Here is a 1,482-nt window from a genome sequence, read left to right as displayed (position 1 = left end):
TGGGGAGGCGGCGGGGCCTGCCGCTGAGCAGAACTGCAGAGCATGGGGCTGGCATTGCGGAGCCTGCACCGGGGTGGTGGGGGCAGGGGCATTGGCAGCAGGGAGCTGGGCTGGGCAATGTGCAGGTGTGAGGGAGGGTGGGGGTGTGGGGACCCCCCACGTACCCTCCCCCCCCACCAATAATGCGCAGACAGCCCTGGTACGCAGTGGTGGCAGGAGCAGCAGGCAGGGGCCGTCAGGGCACTAGTACCTGGTGCAGGTGCCCATCGGGCCACGGCTCCTACCTCCATTGCACGTTGCAATGGTGAAGGTGAGATCAAGGTGCCCACGTGAACACACAGCCCAAACGTTTCCTATCGCGCCTTGCCTAGTCCAGGAGATTGGAAAAGTAAGGCTTCGTACCAGTGCCCCTCCCCAAATCTCCTCATCTTTAGATAAGGTCAGTGTGTTGCTGAGCTTTTTCCCCAGCCCAGGGGAAAACCTCCCATGTTACCCCTCGATGGACACAGTTAGGAGTGTTGTTGGGCTCTGACTCAGGCCCTCCCTGTAGTGTGCGAACTGGAGCTGACCGAAGATGACAGGACAGGCCCCGCTGCCCTGCCCAGCCAGCACTGGGAGGGCCCAGCTGGGCCCAGCAGTGTGCACCAGCCCCACACACTGCACGGCAGCTTAAGGAGGGGGAGCGTGCTTGTGGTGTCCCAGGGTCCTCCCAGGGCTACTTCTCAGCATGTCGGTGGTGCCCACCAGGACAAGGAGCATGGGTTGTGGTCACTAGGGCGGACCAGTTTAGGGAGTCTTGGTGTAACATCTCTGATCCTGGCTGCTGGAAGGTAGCAGAGCTCTCGAGCAGAGGGGTCTGGATGGCAGAGGGCACCCTCTGCCCCGCAGCAGGGAGTCTCCCACCCTCCGATCACCCTACATTGTTTCCTTGCTGGGGTCGGTTGTTCCTGCTCAGATGCATCATCTGTCCATGGTGTGAGGGCTTTGTAGCTGGTGTGCAGGATTATTGGTGGGGCAATTTATGCACATCGTGGTTTTAGTTGTGACGTGACCAGTTTTCACCCACTATCTGTTGGGGCACCTTGTTGAGGCCCCTCTTCAGCCCGGAATTCTTCTCCAGGTGCAGGGCCCGGCAGTAAGCATCAATTTCTGCCTCCTGTTCCCTGATGAATCACAGCCTGTGCCCTTCCTCTTGTAGCTCCTGCACCCGGGCCCCCAGGGTCTCCACCAGCTGCACATCCCACAAGTGCGAGTGCCCGTGCCTCTGATCCCAGCAGACGTGCCAGGTGTCCCCCACGGCCTGGAGTGCAGGGCTCCATCTGTGACCCTGGTCACGTGGCTGCCTGGGTGTTTGTGTAAGTAGGAGACCAGGCGGGTGTCAGTGCCTCCACGTGGGGCTCGCCAGCTGTTGCTGCTGCTGCTGCTGCGGTTTAACAGGCAGGCTCAAACCGCTGTCCGTAGGGGGATCCCCTAGCTACCTGG

The sequence above is a fragment of the Alligator sinensis genome, unplaced genomic scaffold (assembly GCF_000455745.1).
Source record: "Alligator sinensis unplaced genomic scaffold, ASM45574v1 scaffold1989_1, whole genome shotgun sequence".
In the NCBI taxonomy this organism is placed as follows: domain Eukaryota; kingdom Metazoa; phylum Chordata; order Crocodylia; family Alligatoridae; genus Alligator; species Alligator sinensis.
This window is presented reverse-complemented; position numbering follows the sequence as displayed.